The sequence below is a fragment of the Musca autumnalis genome, unplaced genomic scaffold (genome assembly GCF_047663935.1).
Source record: "Musca autumnalis isolate F117 unplaced genomic scaffold, ASM4766393v1 scaffold_4, whole genome shotgun sequence".
NCBI lineage: Eukaryota > Metazoa > Arthropoda > Insecta > Diptera > Muscidae > Musca > Musca autumnalis.
The window spans coordinates 228,861,484-228,882,848 of NW_027411977.1; the positions used below are offsets into that span (position 1 = coordinate 228,861,484).

The following is a 21,365-nucleotide window of genomic DNA, read 5'->3' on the forward strand; positions in this document are numbered from 1 at the left end:
TTGATGACTTTTCTTAGAGAAAAGTTCATTGTTGCTGACTCTTCTTAGAGAAAAGTTCATTGTTGCTGACTTTTCGTAGAGAAAAGTTCATTGTTGCTGACTCTTCTTAGAGAAAAGTTAATTGTTGCTGACTCTTCTTAGAGAAAAGTTCATCGTTGATGACTCTTCTTAGAGAAAAGTTCATTGTTGCTGACTCTTCTTAGAGAAAAGTTCATTGTTGCTGACTTTTCGTAGAGAAAAGTTCATTGTTGCTGACTCTTCTTAGAGAAAAGTTAATTGTTGCTGACTCTTCTTAGAGAAAAGTTCATTGTTGCTGACTCTTCTTAAAGAAAAGTTAATTGTTGCTGACTTTTCTTAGAGAAAAGTTCATCGTTGATGACTCTTCTTAGAGAAAAGTTAATTGTTGCTGACTTTTCTTAGAGAAAAGTTCATCGTTCATCGACTTTTCTTAGAGAAAAGTTCATTGTTGATGACTTTTCTTAGAGAAAAGTTCATTGTGGCTGACTTTTCTTAGAGAAAAGTTCATCGTTGATGACTTTTCTTACAGAAAAATTCATCGTTGATGACTTTTCTTAGAGAAAAGTTCATTGTTGCTGACTTTTTTTAGAGAAAAGTTCATTGTTGCTGACTTTTCTTAGAGAAAATTTCATTGTTGCTGACTTTTCTTAGAGAAAAGTTCATTGTTGCTGACTTTTCTTAGAGAAAAGTTCATTGTTGCTGACTTTTCTTACAGAAAAGTTCATCGTTAATGACTTTTTTGTAGGAAAGTCCATCGTTAATGACTTTTTTCATGGAAAGGTCCCTTGTTGTTGACTTTTTATAGAAAATTTCATTGTTGTTGACTTTTCCTTTAGAAAAGTCCACTATTTTTGACTTTTTTCTTACAAAATTCATTGTTGCTGACTATTCCTTTAGAAATTTTTATTTTCTACCCTTAATTTTAATTTATTTAATTCAATATTTCATTTCATCTCGAAAGCCGACCATATGTTTTCTATTGTTGTTTATTTTATAGCTGTCACCACCACTAAACTAAACGGAGTTGTCATTTTTGGCAGGAAAAAATGGCATTTAATTTTTAGTCTCTGGCTCTTTCTCTCTTTATGTGTAAGGAGAGTACTGTTATGTTTTCGTGGCTATTGGGGGTGTCTTTTGTGTCTCTGTGTGTTGTTGTTATTTTTGCTCCCCCATTAAGTGTGATGTTGTTGTTGTTGTTATCTGATTAGCAAAACCAAAACAATCAAAGGGCGCATGATTTGTTTTGTTTGGTCAAACACTCATTCACAAATATGGCAAAACACTACTGAGCATTTGGAGCATTTGTTGGGGGAAAGAGTAATGCAGAGAGTAGAAACCATTATTATTGTGAGAGAGCTTTGCCGAGTAAAGGAACTCAGAGACCTGTACCGTTTTGCGTGTGAGGAGACCATTGAAGAAAAACTGTCAGACATTTGGTCGAATGCAGTTTTGAGTCGTGCGCTGTTATGTTCGGTTATAAAAACGGTCAAAGTAAAAGTCTTGCAGTGGACAAACAAAAGAAATTTTAATTAACCAAAAAGAAAGAAAAAAAAAATAGAAGCAAGAAAAAACCAATTAAATTCTTTTTTCTAAAAGAAATAGAAACCTTTAGTAGTCGAAAAGAAAAAAATAAATAAAACGGGAGAGTGACAGCAAATAAAAATACCAAAGGAAAAATAGTTTTTTTGTGCTAATTTCGAAAGAAGCGAAAGGAAAATTTGTTTTGAAAAGGTGAAGATTTATATAAAAAAATTAGAAAAAATTAACAAAAAAGGAAGAAACAAATGAAACAGATTATGAAGGAGTTAGAAAAATATTAACAAAGTGTTGTGTAAATCCTTTGAAAGGAAAAAAATTGGAGAATATTATACTCCAGCAAAAAATACTAGCCAAACTCCAAAACCAAAACTACCACCACAAAAAATAAAGGAGGCGGCTAGAAGAAGTTGTTGTTGGCTGACTGGTGGTGGTGCTTCGGCGGCTTGTGTTATGAAGTTTTTGGGAAAATTAATTTTAATGGCAACAAAAAATATCCCAAAAGGGATATAAGAAATATGAAAAAAATTATAATATTCTAAATAAATATATTAAGAATAAAAATAAATAATTCAAAAAATAATAATATTTTTAAATCCCCAAATATTTAAAAGAGAGCAAATTTAAAGTACTTCCCAAATACCAAAAAAAAAGAAAAAAATACAAATCTTTATATCCGCTTTTGTCTAGCTTAACACGGAAGTGAGGTAATGCTGTCACTGTGTGTTTTTTTTTTCGTTTCGTATTATTTTCCTGAAACCCACCTTTAAAATAGAATGCCAATGTTGTGGTTCTGTTTTTTTTCTTCTTCTTCTTTTTGCTTTACAATTTCTATTCTATTATCCTGTATATACCAGCACACAAGTACTGGTGTCCTTGCCTGATGTGTTTGTGTGCAAATGACAGTGATTTCTTTGTTGTTGTTGCTGCTGCTGCTCTTGTTATTTGGTTTCATTTGTTTGTTTGGTCTTTGCCGAGGAATTAAAGAGGCCTTTAAATTCCTCTAAAGAAAAAAATATGAAAGAATGAAAAAAACTTGGATAGTCATATGACTGCAATGTGGTTTCTTCTGGTTGACCCAATTTTTTGTTGTTGTTTTTGTAAAGCGCCTACTCGGTCAGGGTCGTTAATGCGGGGTGCTTTGATTAATTTGTTGGATATTGGCAAAATTTTAATAGGAATATATTGAGAAGTTGGAACAAATTGAAGACCATTATAATATCCGAGTTATGCACCTTTGTAGGAAAACTAACAGGACCTTATGAGACAGATAAGTGGCATTTGCCGTTAAGGAATATTTAAACTTATCAGTGATAAATTTCCTATGGAATAATTCATCACAGATGAAACTTTCAAAAGAAAAAATTATGTCAAATATAATTTCCAAATAGAGAATTCATCACAGATGTAATGTTTAAAGGAACATTTATTACTAATTTGTGATTCATAAAATTTTGCATAGAAAAAATGTATCACAGATAAAACTTTCTGTACGACCTTTCATCACGGATAAAATTTTACATTCGAAAATCTTTCACTAGTGACGAGTATTCCATAACTTTAAAATTTTTTTATCGGAAAAATTTTTTATTCTAATATTCTGAAATTGATCGCAGTTGAAAATTTCTTTATTCAAATTCATCAATGTAAAATTTCTCTATAGAAAAATTTATCACTCATAACATTTTCTTTATGAAAGTTCATGGCAGGTGTCATTTTCTCTTTAGAAATTTATCATTTATGAAATTTTTAAATTTCCTATAAAATTTTTATATTTCCTATCACAGATGTAATTTTCGAAATTTATGTTCCGAAAAAATGTATTACTCATAAAATTTTCTACAAGAAAGTTTAAAACTTATTACATTTTTTGTAGAAAAAAAATTACCACAAATTAATTTTCTATACTATTATGAAAACTTATCACTGATAATATTTTAAATAGGAACAATTTTCACTGATGAAATTTTTCATGATGACATTTTCTTTAGAAAAAATTGTCGCAGATGAAATTTTCTGTTGGAAACTTTATCACTGACATATTTTTCTTTAGGACATTTTTCAATAATAACTTTTTCTATGACAAAATGTTATCACTGATGATATTTTCAACAAAAAAAAAAGAAAAAAAAATTATCATTGATGCAATTTTCCTTAAGGAAATACATCACTGAGGAAATTTTAGAATAGAAAAATATTATCAGTAATGAAATTTTCCATAAAATTATTCATAACAGATAATTTTTTTTATAAATAAATTCATCACTGATATTTTTTTTTAATAAAAAAATTCATCACATCATAGATGATATATTTTGTATAAAAAAATTCTTCACAGATGAAATTTTTTTATTAAGGAAAATCCTCACAAATACAATTTTTTATAAAAAAAATTCATCATACATTTTTTTATAAAAAAATTCACTACAGTTGGTTTTTTTATTAAAAAATTCATCACAAGTGATTTTATTTATAAAAAAATTGTCACAGATTAAATTTTTTATTAAAAAATTGATCGCAGATGAAACTTAAAAAAAAAATCATCACAGACGAAATATTTTTTATAAAAAAAATCATCAAACATTAATTTTTTTTATTAAAAAATTCATCACGGATGAATTTTTTTTATAAAACATTTCATCACAGATACAATTCTTTTTATAAAAAAATTCATTATAGATACAATTTTCTTTTATAAAAAAATCATCACAGTTGTTTTTTTAAATACATCACATTTGAAATTTTTGTTATTAAAAAATTCACCACAGATGAAATTTTTTTATAAAAAAAATCACCACAAATGAAATTTTCTATAAAAACAAAACACTGATGAAATTTTCTGTTGGAAAATTTATCACTGATATATTTTTCTTTAGGACATTTTTCAATAATAACCTTTTCTATGACAAAATGTTATCACTGATGACATTTTCTATAAAAAATTATCACTGATGCAATTTTCCTTAAGAAAATTTCCTGAGGAAATTTTAGAATAGAAAAATATTATCAGTGATGAAATTTCCCATAAAATAATTCATCACAGATGAATTTTTTTTATAAAAAAAAATCATCACAGACACAATTTTTTATAAAAAATTCTTCACAGATAAATTTTTTTATTAAAAAATTCATCACAGATGAAATTTCTTTTATAAATTTCGAAAATTCATCATAGACGAAATTTTTTATTTTAAAATTCACGACTGACTTCCATTAGGAAGCTATCTAAAGGAAATTTAATTCGAATTAATTTTTTTATAAAAAATCCTCACAGATACAATTTTTTTATAAAAGAATTCATCAAAGGTGATTTTTTTTTTTTTATAAAAAATTCATCACAGATGAAATATTTTTTATAAAAAAAATTTATCACAGATGAATTTGTTTTTATTAAAATTTTTTTTATTAAATAATTCATCGCAGATGATTTTTTTAAATAATTCATCACAGATGATTTTTTTTATAAAAATTCATCACAGATGAAATGTTCTTTATAAAAAAATGACCACAGATACAATTTTTTTATAAAAAATTCATCACAGATACATTTTCTTATAAAAAAATCAACTGTAATGATGAAACAGATGAAATATTTTTTATAAAAAAATTCATCACAAATGAATTTTTTTTTATAAAAAAATCACCACAAATGAAATTCATCACAGATTAAATTTTTTTATCACAGATGAAATTTTTTTTATAAAAAATTTATCACAGTTGATTTTTCTTTATAAAAAAATCATGACTGATGAAATTTTCTATAAAAACAAAACACTGATGAAATTTTTTCATGATGACATTTTCTTTAGAAAAAATTGTCACAGATGAAATTTTCTGTTGGAAAATTTATCACTGATATATTTTTCTTTAGGACATTTTTCAATAATAACCTTTTCTATGACAAAATGATATCACTGATGACATTTTCTATAAAAAAATTATCACTGATGCAATTTTCCTTAAGGAAATACATGCATGAGGAATTTTTTTTTATAAAAAAATCACCACAGATTATTTTTTTATTAAAAAATTCATCACAGTTGACATTTTTTTATCAAAAAATTCATCACAGATAAAATATTTTTTATAAAAAAATTCATCACAGATGAAATTTTTTTTATAAAAAAAATCATCATATATAAAATTTTTTTTTATAAAAAAAATTCATCACAGATGAAATTTTCTTTATTAAAAAAATCACCACAGATGAAATTTTTTTATAAAATAATTCATCACAGATGACATTTTTTTTATAAAAAAATCACCACAAATGAAATTTTTTTTATAAAATCACAGGTGAAATTTTTTTTATAAAAAAATTCATTACGGGTGATTTTTTTTATAATATTCATCACAGATGAAACTTTTTTGTATAAAAAAAATTCATCATATATAAAATTTTTTTTTATAAAAAAAATTCATCACAGATAAAATTTTTTTTTATAATTTTATTTATAAAAAAATTCATCACAGATGAAATTTTTTGTATAAAAAATTCATTACAGATGAAATATTTTTTATAAAAAAATGAAATGAATGATGAAACTTTTTTATTAATAAATTCATAACAGTTGAAATTCTTTTTTATAAAAAATTCATCGCAGATACTCTTTTTTTAATAAAAAATTAATTATAGATTCAAATTTTTATAAAAAAATTTATCACAAAAGAAATTTTTTTTATTAAAAAATTCATTACAGATGAAATTTTTTTTTATAAACAAATTCATCACAGATGAAATTTTTTTATTAAAAAATTCATCACCGATTTTTTTTGTAAAAAATTCATCACAGATGAACATTTTTTTATTAAAAAATTCATCACAGATAAATATTTTTTTTGTAAAAAAAAATTATCACATTTAAAATTTTTGTTATAAAAAAATTTCACTGTGGTGATGAAATATTTTTTATAAAAAAAATCATCACAGATGAAATTTTTTTTATAAAATCCATACTTTGCACATCGTGTAATTTCTACAAGACTTAGATAAGGTTCCAATATGGACTCAATCGGTCCACTCCTTCGGGTACCTACCACACAAAATTTCGGAAAAGTTCAGTTTAGGACCTGTTCTCAAATCGCTTTGATTTTTGTTTACGCAAGTTGTATTCGCTGTCCTCTATACGACGCTGTAAGTTTCAATAGTCCATAAGCAAAGCCGACTGATACTTTTTTACTTGTTATACCCTCAGCCTTTAGGCTAAAGAGGGTATTTACACTTTGATACGACCAAAAATGTGCCTCATCGAAATAATGGTTTTAGACCCCAAGTATGTTTGTACGATATCCGTTTCAGACAATTTTGAGTAGATCTAGCAATGTCCGTCCGTCTGTCTGTCCGTCTGTCTGGCTGGCTGGTGCGCACGATAACTCTCGAACGGATCAATCGATTCGGTTCAAATTTTGGGTATCCAAATATTTTGTCCAGATTTGATTTAAGTTCGAAGATGGGCCATATAGGTCCACCCCTTCAGGTACCTCCCCTACAAAAGTTCAAAAATGTTCGGAAAAATTATCCGCACGATAACTCTTGAAGGGAGTAACCGAATTAGTCCATACTTTGCACATCGTGACATTTCTACCAGACATAGGTGAGGTTCCAATATGGACCCTATTGGTTCACTCTTTCGGGTACATCCCACACAAAATTTTGCTTAAGTGCAGTTTAAGGCCTGCTCTCGAATCGCTTTGATTTTTGTTGCAGCCACTTGTATTCACTACCCCCATTACGACGATATATTTTTTTTCAGGAGCAAGTCCATATATCCTCAGAAATCAGCATGAAAACTGCAAACAACCCATACAATACCATGTGTTGTAGTTGGAGTGCACGATAACTCAACGGATCAACATATTTGGTTAAAATTTTGGGTCTTTCAATATTTTGTCCAAACTTAGTTTAAATTCGAAGATAGACCATATCGGTTCATTCCTTCCGGTACCTCCCCCACAAAGGTTCAAAATTTTTCGCCAAGATTGTGGGCATGATAACTCTAGGAGGGAGTAACCGAATTGAGCCAAACTTTGCTATTGGTAATATTACTTTCAGGCATAGATCGAGTTCTAATGTGGACTATATCGGTCCACTCATTTGAGTACCTCCCACACAAAATTTGGAAAAAGTATAGTTTAACAACTCCTCTCCGATCTTATTAATTTGTGACGCAGCAGGTTGCACTTGCAGCCCCTGTTACGACGTTGTAATTTTTTTTTTTCGTGGGAAAGTCCATACTTCCTGAGATAATGACCCAAAAAGGTCCAGAAAATCCTACCGGCACCACCTAAACTGGTTAATGTGTAAAATAACCCTTTAAGAGAGAAATCGATTTAGCTCAAACTTTGTAAATTGAAAAGTAAAATTGTAATATATTTAAATTCAGAAAATTAAGTACAACGTATTTAATTATATAGTCTGTAAGGAAAATATCCATAGACTAATAAAGAAAAAAATATTTCCTACAGATTTGTATTAGGTTCGAATATGTACTACATCGGATCACTCCTATGGGTACACCCTACCCAAAGTTTGGAAAAATTCACTCGTCTTGGGCCATTCTGAATTTTGTTGCAACATGTAGTTTTTTGCGGCCCTTTCCATCCTGGAAAATTTTCCCAACATCTAAAAAACCTACAGAAGTATTGTGTTAACTGTTTTTCTTCGGGTACGTGGCTGAGGGTATATCTCTGTCGGCTCAGCTGACTGATACTTTCTTACTTGTTTTATAAAAAAATTCATCACAGGTATATTTTTTATACATATATAATTTTTTTTATATATTTTTATAAAATTTTTTTTATAAAAAAATTCATCACAATTTACTTTTTTTTTATTCATCACAGATGATTTTTTTATATTTTTTTTTTATATTTTTATAAATTTTTTTTATAAAAAAATTCATCACAGATTAAATTTTTTTTATAAAAAAGTCATCACATTAAATTTTTTATAAAAAAATGCATCACAGATGAAATATTTTTTATAAAAAATTCATCATATATACAATTTTTTGTCAAAATATTCATCACAGGTAATTTTATTTTATAAAAAATTCATCACAGGCGATTTTTTTATAAAAAATCATCACTGATGAAATTTTTTTTTAAAAATGTTCTTCAAGATGCAGATATAATTTTTTTTATAAAAAATTCATCACAGTGTTTTTTTTATAAAAAAAATTCATCAAAGATGTAATTTTTTTATTGAAAATGTATCACAGTTGAATTTTTTTATAAAAAAATTCATCAGACGATGAAAATTTTTTTATAAAAAAATCATCACAGAGTTTTTTTTTTGTAAAAAAAAATCACCACAGATGAAATTTTCTATTAAAAACATTCATCAGTAATGAGTTTTTCCATACGAAAATTCATCACTGATAAAATTTTCTGTACAAAAATTATGCCTGACGATATTTCCTACAAGAAAATTCATGAGTGAACAATTTTCATAGGAAAATTTAGCACTGATGATATTCTTGACATCTGGACAGTTCCTAGAGAAAAGTTAATTAGAAACGATTCGCACATTTCATTAAAAACTCCAACAAATATGACTTTTCCCATGGAAAATCTATAGGGTATAATTTTTCTGAAAGAAAAGATTAACGGAGATGACTTTTTTTACAGAAATGTTCATCGGAGAAGACTACCTATAGAAATGTTCACCGGAAATGACTTTCTTTATAGAAACGTTTATCGGAACAGACTTTGCATACTGAAGAGTTCATTGGTGAAGACTTCTTCTGCAGAGAAGAAGTTTTCTATAAAAATTCATTGCAGATGAATTTTTTATAAAAACAAGTAAGAAAGTATCAGTCATCTGTGCCGTCAGAGATATACCCTCAGCATCGGACTTAAAGAAAAGAAGTAAATACAATACTTCTGATGTCTATTGGTGGTATTGAGTTTTTTATTTCTCAGGAAGTATAGACATGCCTCCGTAACTGGGGCCGCATGCACAACATTTTGCAAAACAATTTAAAAACAATCCCAGACGAGTCCGAGTACTTGAAAGAGGGGTCCGATGTAGTCAATATTCGGACATAGTATGAGTCTATAAGAAATAATACGATGAATAACGTTTAGACCAAATTGGTCTCTCCCTTCGAGGTCTACTTTACGTAGTACACAGTTAATGGTTATATTACACCATATGCTTTTTTACATGTATGTTGTCACTTTGGGTATACTAATATACAGACCAGCTGATGTCATACATGTGAAAAAACATATCGCACCTGTTCAACAAAAGGGTAGTAACTCAAAATTTCCTATTTTTCAGTAGAGGCAAAAAACTATTTATATTAATGTTAAGGGTATATTATACAAAAAACGATGCCATCGTAAAGATGTCTTATCCACTACATTACAGCACTGGATTTCTTTTTATTTCGTTAAGTTTTTTGTTATATTTTTAACCATTTTTCGCGTTACTACCATTTTGTTCATAAAATTCTTTGCGTTAGTAGAGATATTATTTCGACTTACGCCCGTTTAACTGAAAAAATGGGCGGCGATTGATAACAAAAAGAGGGAACAATTCGAAATACTATTCTTTTGTTGAAAAAATGGCGATGAAAATACCTGAAACACGCAGGCGCAACTAGAAATACGTCTCTTTAATTGATACACAGAAGTTACTCTGAAGACATGAAGCGTGAATTAATGGTATTTTTGATGAAAGAGTAGATAAAAAAGTGTGAGATTTTTACATAAGGTGGAGTTGATTATTGTGTATTGTTTTTTGATGAAAAGTGAAAATTTCAACATTTTGAGTTACTACCCTTTTGTTGAACAGGTGCGATATGTGCTCTGTTCCAGAACCTGCAAGAAGCTACTACTTTTTACTACGATAACATTTTTTCCTTTATGTTATCGAAAAAAATTGTAAAAATTAGTAGATTCTTGCAGTTCTGGAACATACCAATGGTGTAATATAGCCATAAGTTGGTGCCAGCAGGATTTTTTGGAGTTTTTGGTGCATTATGTCAGGAAGTATGGACTTGCCCGAAAAAAAGTGCGCCGTCGTAAAAGGGCCCGTAAGAAGTACTTGTTGCAAAAAAAAAATCAAAAAGTTCCGAGGTGTGTGAGGTATATGAAGGATTATAGCGATTAAGTCCATATTCAAAGCTGATCTATCATCTGATCTATGCCTGAAAGTAATATTAACATATGCAAAGTTACGACCATTTCGGTTACTTTCTTCAAGATTTATCGTACGCACCATATTAGCGGAAAATTTTGAATTTTTGTGGGGGATGTACCGGAAGGAGTTTACCGATATGCATATCTTTGAACTAAAACTAAGTTTGGAAAAAATATTGCGATATCCAAAATTTGAACAAATCTGTTGATCCGTACGAGATTTAGAAATGGAAAAGAGCATCGGCGACTTTTTCCATTGACCACTTGATCCAGATTGCTTTTCTATAGAGCGATGACGTGAAAATGACTTTTCCTATATAAAAGGCCATCGAAGATGAATTTTATTATAGAAAAAAAATCTAAGATGACTTTTTGTAAAGAAAATACCATAGAGGATGATTTTTCCTATAGAAAAGACCATCGATGATAACATTTCCTATAGAAAAGACAATAAGAAAAGTCCATTGTCGATGACTTTTCCTATAGAAAATCCATTGTCGATGACTCTTCCTATAGAAAAGACCATCAAAGGTGTCTTTTCCTATGGAAAGAACATCGAAGATGTCTTTTCCTATAGAAAAGTACATTGTCAATGACGTTTCTTATAGGAAAGTGCATTGTCGATGACCTTTCCTATAGAAAAGACCATCGAAGATGACTTTTCCTATTGAAAAGTGCATTGTCGATGACTTTTCTTATAGAAAAGTTCATTGTCGATGACTCTTCTTATAGAAAAGACCGTCAAAGATGTCTCTTCCTATAGAAAAGACCATCGAAAATTACTTTTCCTACAGAAAAGTGCATTGTCGATTACTTTTCTTATAGAAAAGTGCATTGTCGATGACGTTTCTTATAGGAAAGTGCATTGTCGATGACCTTTCCTATAGAAAAGACCATCGAAGATGACTTTTTCTATAGAAAAGTGCATTGTCGATGACTTTTCCTATAGAAAAGCTCATTGTCGATGACTTTTCTTATAGAAAAGCTCATTGTCGATGACTCTTCCTATAGAAAAGACCATCGAAGATGTCTTTTCCTATGGAAAAGATCATCGAAGATGTCTTTTCCTATAGAAAAGTTCATTGTCGATGACTCTTTCTATAGAAAAGACCATTGTCGATGACTTTTCCTATAGAAATGTACATTGTCGATGACGTTTCTTATAGGAAAGTGCATTGTCGATGAACTTTCCTATAGAAAAGACCATCGAAGATGACTTTTCCTATAGAAAAGTGCATTGTCGATGACTTTTCTTATAGAAAAGTTCATTGTCGATGACTCTTCCTATAGAAAGGACCATCGAAGATGTATTTTCCTATAGAAAAGTCCATTGTCGATGACTCTTCCTATAGAAAAGTCCATTGTCGATGACTTTTCCTATGGAAAAGTGCATTGTCGATGACTTATCTTATAGGAAAATCCATTGTCGATGACTTTTCCTATAGAAAAGCTCATTGTCGATGACTTTTCCTATAGAAAAGTGCATCGTCGATAACTTTTCTTATAGGAAAGTGCATTTTCTTATGGGAAAGTCCATTTTCGATGACTCTTCCTATAGAAGGGTCCATTGTCGATGACTTTTCCTATAGAAAAGTCCATTGTCTATAATTCTTCCTATGGAAAAGTTTATTGTCGATGACTCTTCTTATAGAAGAGACCATCAAAGATGTCTTTTCCTATAGAAATACCATCGAAAATGACTTTTCCTATAGAAAAGTGATTGTCGATGACTTTTCTTATAGGAAATTCCATTGTCAATGACTCTTCCTATTGAAAAGTCCATTGTCGATGACTTTTTCTATAGAAAAATGGATTGTCGGTGACTTTTCTTATGGGAAAGTCCATTGTCGATGACTCTTTCTATAAAAGATTCCATTGCAGATGACGTTTCTTATAGGAAAGTAAATTGTCGATGACTTTTCTTATAGGAAAGTGCATTGTCGATGACTTTTCTTATGGGAAAGTCCATTGTCGATGACTCTTCCTATAGAAAATACATTGTCGATGACTTTTCCCATTGAAAAGTTCATTGTCGATGACTCTTCCTATAGAAGAGTCCATTGTTGATGACTTTTCCTTTAGAAAAGTCCATTGTCGATGACTCTTCCTAAAAAATCCATTGTCGATTACTTTCCTACAGAAAAATCCATTGTCAAAAGTCCATTGCCGATGACTTTTCCTATAGAAAAGTTCATTGTCACTGATTCCTCCTATACAAAAGTTCATAGTCAATGACTATAAACTTTTATTGTCGATGACTTTTCCAATAGAAAAGTCCATAGTCGATGACTTTTCGTTCAGAAAAGTCCATTGCCGATGACTTTTCGTATAGAAGAGTCCATTGTCAATGACTCTTGGTTTAGAAAAGTCCACAGCCGATGACTTTTCCTATAGATAAGTCCTTTCCTTTCCTTTCCATATAGAAAAGTCCATTGTCGATGATTCTTCCTATAAAAAAAAATCATTGTCGATGACTTTTCCTATAGAAAATTCCATTGTCGGTGACTTTTTCTGTAGAAAAGTCAATTTTCGGTGACTTTTTCTGTACAAAAGTCCATTGTCGACGACCTTTTCTGTAGAAAAGTTTATTGTCGATGACTTTTCTTATGGGAAAGTCCATTGTCGATGACTTTTCCTATAGAAAAGTTTATTGTTGATGACTATTCCTATAGGAAAGCGCATTGTCGATGACTTTTCTTATGGGAAAGTCCATTGTCGATGACTCTTCCTGTAGAAAAGTCCATTGTCGATGACTCTTCCTATAGAAGAGTCCATTGCCAAACCTTTCCCTATAGAAATGTTCATTGTCGATGACTTTCCCTATTGAAAAATTTATTGTCGATTATCATTTCTATAGAAAAGTCCATTGTTGATGACTTTGCCTATAGAAAGTCCATAGTCGTTGACTTTTCCTGTAGGAAAGTTAATTGTCGATGACATTTTCTATAAGAGTACTTTCCTTAAAAACATTTTTTTCCTATAGAAAAGTCCCTTGAAGATGACTTTTCCCATAGAAAAGTTCATCGTAGATGAGGGATTAAATAAAATCCGTTGCCTGTCTGGCTTTTATCATTCATCTTCCATAATCCATCAATTTAAAATTTGAAACAAATTTGATTTACATATGGCTTACGTTATCAAAGAAATCCTATCTCTCCCCTCGCACTTCTCACAATTCCATTCCAATTGCCTTTATAACATTTGTTAAACAAGAATGAACACCACACACACGCACTCACATAACCCACTTTGATCCATAAAATGTGCCTAGATTTACTTTCGGAGCCATCAAACACAAGTGATGACGATAATAATACGTTTGGCAATATTTTCCCCCCAATAGGAGGCAATACACTTCTGATATCCTCTTCATCCACTCCTACTTTTTTTATTGGTTGAGTCATATATTTTATTTGTTTGTTGTTTTTTGTTACATTTCCTTTAACAATTTCACGAAGATTTTGTTGTCATTGTTTATCTCTATGAAATTTAACGTGGTTGCCGTATTCACACAGACATGACTTTCGTGCACATAGAGAACGAGAAACCCGACTTAACATTGAGAAGGGCTTACACATCGTGTTTGTTTTGTTTTGGTTGTGGGGTAATGCATGGCAGTGCACTGTGGCTTGTGTGTGGGTGAGATTTGTCATCATTGCAATGATGACAAAACAATACTTGTTCGTGTTTGCAGAGACTCGTAATCGTCTTTCGCCAATGTAGGGACGATCGTTCAATGTAAAGACCTGTGATTTATGAACATGAGAATCTTACTCAGTTGTTGTTTTATATTTTTGTTAATTCTTTCAAATAAATCACGGTTATTTAATTGTTATCGTTTATATTCATGAAGTAGTCTGCCTTATACACGAATTACACACTGAGCCAGGTTTAACATTGAGGCGTGATTACATAGTGAGGCGATATTACACTTTGTGTTTACAATGCATGCATAGGCTTGTTAATGGAATGTTTTGTATTTCTCATATTCAATGATCCGTTATATCCCCTTGTAATGTTTTTTCCCTGACAACCGGGTTAGTTCAATTTGAGGGGGCCTATGTAGGATTTGTTGTGTGTATGTGTGTGTGTAAGTCTGTGGCTGAGATGAAAACGATGTGAAATGTGGTCTTGTGCCTTTTTGTTTATGTTTTAACCTAATTGCGTGGCATTGTCTGAGAGAGATTAAGCTTGACTGCTTTTGTTTTAGACAACATTGACATTTGTGTATTAATGACGGTGTGAAAGGGGTCTATTTGCGTGGAGTATAAAAAAAAACCAAGGCAAGACGGTAATGAGAATAACATAGAGAATAGACTAAGGGATATGAACTGAAAAAGGGGTCAAGGTCATCTTATAGAAGACAAACTGACCTTCATAACCTTAAAAAAATCTACGTTTTTGTGGATTTTTATTTTGGGTGTTTTTATATGTATTTTTAAAATATTTACGTATTTTGGAATTTTTTATTTTTAAAATCCACGTTTTTTATTTTTAAAAAATCCACGTTTTTATTTTTAAAAATCCACGTTTTGTGGATTTCTCAGATATTCAATGTGTGTTGCATACTTTCAGGCTCAACTTTCATATGCCACGTGTTCCTTAATTAATATTTTTGTGGTTTATTTCCTTGAAATTCGTGAAAATTTTAACAATTTTCATTAGCCATGCTTGGTTAAGTTGGGATAATTAGGAAATTTGGTTACGATGGAAAACGTATGTCACAAAAGAGTAGCGAGTGATTTATTATCTAGATAAATATGAGTGTATGTGTGCAAGAAAAAGACCCTAAAAGAACATTGACGGCATTCGAGAGAAGAGAGTTAAATAATAAATTCCAATTCTGCTATAAAATACAGAGACACAATGTGGTGTCCTAACAAGCCCTTCAAACAGGCAATGCTTTAACATTACTCAACATTTTGGAAAAGTCCATAAAAACCCAAATAAGGAAAACCCCTAAACTCAGCAGCAAAGAATGACATCACACACAACATGGAAATACATTTGCAATTTCAACAAAGTGGAAATAGAAAATAGAAAAACACAACAATAAAGCGGGTGGAAAATAGCCACCGGCATAAGCAACCACCTCCGCAGCAGCGGCGGCAGCATTAGGCGGTCGGCAAACAAATAAATCCATGGTCGTCGATGGGAGATATAAAAGAAACAACGTAGAGTTTAAAAGGAAAAAAAAACAACAAAACAAATAACGATGAAGTAGAAGGAAAACGGAGTAATAAAACAGAGATAAGGACGAACAGGGAAAAGAAAAAATTAAACCAAAAACCGCTTTAATGGTTACAGGAAGTTTCAAAATAATAACACCAACAACAACAACAGCTATGATAAATTTTAAGACCCATTGAACTATTGAAGCGAGCCATTTAGATCATCGTCATTTAGCGTAACACGTAAGTCCGCCCCCCTTAACACCCTGACGAAACAATTCGTGGAGACTAGACAGGCAGACATTAAATAAAAACCGAAAATAACAAGGTGTGAGGATTTGCATGGCCAGCTTGGAAGAGTTCGAACATGCCACAAGGATCAAGGTGGGGTGCCTTTGGCGGTTGTTGTTCCAACTGCTTGGTGCTAATGGTGATGGTAACGATAATAACACTATTTTAGACAAGAGCAATCAAATAAGAATGAAAAATAAAACAAAACAGAAAATGAGACCCATTCCAATAAAGATAATGACATCATGAATGTGTGAGCATGTGATTTAGGCACAAAGGGAAAAATATTAAGGAAAAATCATCCATGCATTTTTTTTTTAGAAAATTCCATCCTTGATGATTTTTCTTTAGAAAAGTTTTTCCATGATGATTTTTTGTATAGAAAATTTTATGAGCGATGAATTTTTCAGTGATATATTTTTCCTTAGAAAAGTTCATCCATGATGAATTTTTTTTTAGAAAAGTTCATCCATGATGAATTTTTCTTTACAAAATTTCATCAATGAAATTTTTTTTTTAGAAAAGTTCATCCATGATGAATTTTTCTATAGAAAAGTTCATCCATGATGAATTTTTCTTTAGAAAAGTTCATCCATTATGAATTTTTCTTTAGAAAAGTTCATCCATGATGAATTTTTCTTTAGAAAAGTTCATCCATGATGAATTTTTCTTTAGAAAAGTTCATCCGTGATGAATTTTTCTTTAGAAAAGTTCATCCATGATGAATTTTTCTTTAGAAAATTCATTCATGATGAATTTTTCTTTAGAAAAGTTCATCCATGATGAATTTTTCTTTAGAAGAGTTCATCCATGATGAATTTTCTTTAGAAAAGTTCATCCATGATGAATTTTCCTTTAGAAAAGTTCATCCATGATGAATTTTCCTTTAGAAAAGTTCCTCTTTGATGAATTTTTCTTTAGAAAAGCTCCTCTTTGATGAATTTTTCTTTAGAAAAGTTCAACCATGATGAATTTTTCTTTAGAAGAGTTCATCCATGATGAATTTTTCTTTAGAAAAGTTTATCCGTGATGAATTTTTCTTTAGAAAAGTTCATCCGTGATGAATTTTTCGTTAGGAAAGTTCATCCATGATGGATTTTTCTTCAGAAAAGGGCATCTATGATTGATTTTTCTTTAGAAAAGTTCATCCATGATGAATTTTTCTTTACAAAAGTCATTCATGATGAATTTTTATTGAGAAAAGTTCATCCATGATGAATTTTTCTTCAGAAAAGTTCATCCATGATGAATTTTTCTTCAGAAAAGTTCATCCATGATGAATTTATCTTTAGAAAAGTTCATCCATGATGAATTTTTCTTTAGAAAAGTTCATCCGTGATGAATTTTTCTTTACAAAAGTTCATCCATGATGAATTTTTCTTTACAATAGTTCATCCGTGATGAATTTTTCTTTAGAAAAGTTCATTCATGATGAATTTTTCTTTAGAAAAATTCATCCATGATGAATTTTTTTTAGAAAAGTTCATCCATGATGAATTTTTCATCTGAAGAGTTCATCTATGATGAATTTTTCATCTGAAAAGTTCATCCATGATGCATTTTTCTTTAGAAAAGTTCATCCATGATGAATTTGTCTTCAGAAAAGGGCATCCATGATGAATTTTACTTTAGAAAAGTTCATCCATGATGAATTTTTCTTCATCACCGATTAAATTTCAAAAGAAAAATTCATCACGGATGAACTTTTCTAAAGTAAAATTCATCATGGATGAACTTTTCTAAAGAAAAATTCTCATGGATGAACTTTTCTAAAGGAAAATTCATCATGGATGAAATTTTTTAAAGAAAAATTCAGCATGGATGAAATTTTCTAAAGATAAATTCATCATGGATAAACTTTTCTGAAGAAAAATGCATCATGGATGAACTTTTCTAAAGAAAAATTCATCATGGATGAACATCTCTAAAGAAAAATTCATCATGGATGAACTTTTCTAAAGAAAAATTCATCATGGATGAACTTTTCTAAAGACAAATTTATCATTGATGAACTTTTCTAAGGAATAATTCATCATTGATGAACTTTTCTAAGGAAAAATTCATCATGGATGAACTTTTCTAAAGAAAAATTCATCATGGATGAACTTTTTTAACGAAACATTCATCATGGATGAACTTTTCTAAAGAAAAATTCATCATGGATGAACTTTTCTAAAGGAAAATTCATCATGGATGAACTTTTCTAAAGGAAAATTCATCATGGATGAAATTTTCTAAAGATAAATTCATCATGGATGAACTTTACTGAAGAAAAATCCATCACAGATGAAATTTTCTGAAGAAAAGTTCATAATGTATGAACTTTTCTACAGAAAAATTCATAATGGATGAACTTTTCTAAAGAAAAATTCATCATGGATGAACTTTCTAAAGAAAAATTCATCATGGATAAATTTTCTAAAGAAAAATTCATCATGGAAAGACTTTTCTAAAGAAAAATTCATCATAGATGAACTTTTCTAAAGAAAAATTCATCATGGATGAACTTTCTAAAGAAAAATTCATCATGGATGAACTTTCTAAAGAAAAATTCATCATGGATAAATTTTCTAAATAAAAATTCATCATGGAAAGACTTTTTTAAAGAAAAATTCATCATAGATGAACTTTTCTAAAGAAAAATTCATCATGGATGAACTTTTCTAAAGAAAAATTCATCATGGATGAACTTTTCTAAAGAAAAATTCATCATGGATGAACTTTTCTAAAGAAAAATTCATCATGGATGAACTTTCTAAAGAAAAATTCATCATGGATAAATTTTCTAAAGAAAAACTCATCATGGATGAACTTTTCTAAAAAAAAAAACTCATCATGGATGAACTTTTCTAAGGAAAAAATTCATCATGGATGAAATTTTCTAAAGTAAAATTCATCATGGATGAACTTTTCTAAAGAGAAATTCATCATGGATAAACTTTTCTAAAGAAAAATTCATCATGGATGAACTTTTTTAAAGAAAAAATCATCATGGATGAAATTTTCTAAAGAAAATTCATCATGGATGAACTTTTCTAAGAGAAATTCATCATGGATAAACTTTTCTGAAGGAAAATTCATCATGGATGAACTTTTCTAAAGAAAAATTCATCATGGATGAACTTTTCTAAAGAAAAACTCTTCATGGATGAACTTTTCTAAAGAAAAACTCATTATGGATGAACTTTTCTAATGACAAATTTATGATTAATGAACTTTTCTAAAGGCAAATTTATCACTGATGAACTTTTCTAAAGAATAATTCATCATGGATGAACTTTTCTAAAGAAAAATTCATCATGGATGAACTTTTCTAAAGAAAAATTCATCATGGATGAACTTTTCTAAAGAAAAATTCATCATGGATGAACTTTTCTAAAGAAAAATTCATCATGGATGAACTTTTCTAAAGAAAAATTCATCATGGATAAACCTTATTAAAGAATAATTCATCACGAATGAACTTTTCTAAAGAAAAATTCATCATGGATGAACATTTCTAAAGAAAAATTCATCATGGAAAGACTTTTCTAAAGAAAAATGCATCATGGAATAACTTTTCTCTAAGAAAAATTCATCCCCGATGAACCTTTTTAAAAGAAAAGCCATTTCGGATTAACTTTTCTGTATGAAAATTTTCACCACTGAACTTTTCTTTGGAAAAAGTCACCTCTTGTCTCTCTAAAATGTTCAAAGAAAATAACACACCTCATTACCAAATATACCCCAATTTATTTTTCTACACATCACAAAATAAATGTCTCCCCATTATTTTCTTTTGTTTGTTGGTTTTTCGGTAATTTTTCCACAATTAAGTGTTAAGTAAGTTAAGAAGCAAAACTACGTCACTCCTTCCCCCTCCCTCACCACCAACACCTTCAACAACTGGTGAATTTATTTAATAAACTCAATGCGTTGAAAGGTTAAACTAGTGGTGGAGCACCACCACTACCGGGTGGAGGTCACAGGTAAAACGGGAGGATAGAAGTAAAAAAACAGAAAATGACTCGTTCGTAACAACATAATAAATGACCAACGTACAATGTGAACGAACGTGCTCGAAATCATAAACTAGAAAATATTTCCTGTCATTATCCTTTTTTTATGTTACACATTTGTTGTTGGTGTTGTCGTTGGTTGTAACGGGTTTTGCTGCTACGCGTGTGTTTCGGTACTTTGTAATGATGCAGCCATATGTTTTGTAGGGGGTGAGGGAAGGGGTACAAAAACATAAAGAAGTACTGAACAAAACAAATACATGCACACAACACGTGTAATGTGGTTAAAATGCGATGTATGTGTGTAATACAATATAGTGCAAACAAAACACATATTATTCTGGAGTTGAGGACAGGTGTAGCTGGTAATATAAATAACCATAAAGAACTTTTTTGTTGACTATTTTCAGTCATTTATGATGATTTTTTCGGAAGAAAAGTTATCGTTGAAGACTTTTTCCTATAGAAAAGTCCATCGTTGATGACATTTCCTATAGAAAAGTTCATCGTTGATGACTTTTCCTATAGAAAAGTCCATCGTTGATGACTTTTCCTATAGAAAAGTCCATCGTTGATGACTTTTTCTATAGAAAAGTCCATCGTTGACGACTTTTCCTATTGAAAAGTCCATCGTTGATGACTTTTCCTATAGAAAAGTCCATCGTTGATGACTTTTCCTATAGAAAAGTCCATCGTTGATGACTTTTCCTATAGAAAAGTCCATCGTTGATGACTTTTCCTATAGAAAAGTCCATCGTTGATGACTTTTCCTATAGAAAAGTCCATCGTTGATGACTTTTCCTATAGAAAAGTCCATCGTTGATGACTTTTCCTATAGAAAAGTCCATCGTTGATGACTTTTCCTATAGAAAAGTCCATCGTTGATGACTTTTTCTATAGAAAAGTCCATCGTTGATGACTTTTCCTATAGAAAAGTCCATCGTTAATGACTTTTCCTATAGAAAAGTCCATCGTTGATGACTTTTCCTATAGAAAAGTCCATCGTTGATGACTTTTTCTATAGAAAAGTCCATCGTTAATGACTTTTCCTATAGAAAAGTCCATCGTTGATGACTTTTCCTATAGAAAAGTCCATCGTTGATGACTTTTTCTATAGAAAAGTCCATCGTTGACGACTTTTCCTATTGAAAAGTCCATCGTTGATGACTTTTCCTATAGAAAAGTTCATCGTTGAGGACTTTTC

General features: G+C 30.2%; 1 protein-coding gene across 2 annotated transcripts in view; it reads left to right on the forward strand.

Annotated features, from left to right (window-relative positions):
* Nucleotides 1-1,428: 1,428 nt before the first annotated feature.
* LOC141403842 (uncharacterized) overlaps nt 1,429-21,365 on the forward strand; it is a 233,195-nt gene continuing 213,258 nt past the window's right edge. The window contains exon 1 of one of the 2 annotated variants that reach the window (XM_073986867.1): nt 1,429-1,749. The gene's annotated coding sequence lies outside the window, so the exon portion shown is untranslated. The remainder of the gene's footprint in view (nt 1,750-21,365) is intronic. The other variant, XM_073986868.1, reaches the window with a different exon arrangement.